The sequence below is a fragment of the Phaethon lepturus genome, unplaced genomic scaffold, assembly GCF_000687285.1.
Source record: "Phaethon lepturus isolate BGI_N335 unplaced genomic scaffold, ASM68728v1 scaffold51954, whole genome shotgun sequence".
Taxonomy (NCBI): domain Eukaryota; kingdom Metazoa; phylum Chordata; class Aves; order Phaethontiformes; family Phaethontidae; genus Phaethon; species Phaethon lepturus.
The window spans coordinates 27,865-28,272 of record NW_010533699.1 but is presented as its reverse complement, the minus strand read 5'-3'; positions in this window follow the sequence as shown (position 1 = coordinate 28,272).

The following is a 408-nucleotide window of genomic DNA, read 5'->3' as shown; positions in this document are numbered from 1 at the left end:
ATCTTAAAGGTCTCTTCCAACCTTAATGGTTTTGTGATGGAGAGCAGCCCCATGGAGAAGGACTTGGGGATCCTGGTAGTGGGTGAAAAGCTGGACAGGAGCCGGCAATGTGCACTCACAACCCAGAAGCCAACCGCGTCCTGGGCTGCCCCCAAAGCCGCGTGGCCAGCAGGGCGAGGGAGGGGGTTCTGCCCCTCTGCCCCGCTCTGGGGAGACCCCCCTGCAGGGCTGCGTCCAGCTCTGGAGCCCTCGGCACAGGAGAGACACGGACCTGCTGGAGCGGGGCCAGAGGAGGCCCCAGCGGCGCTGCGAGGGATGGAACAGCTCTGCTGGGAGGACAGGCTGGGAGAGCTGGGGGGGCTCAGCCTGGAGCAGAGAAGGCTCCGGGGAGACCTTCCTGCAGCTGCC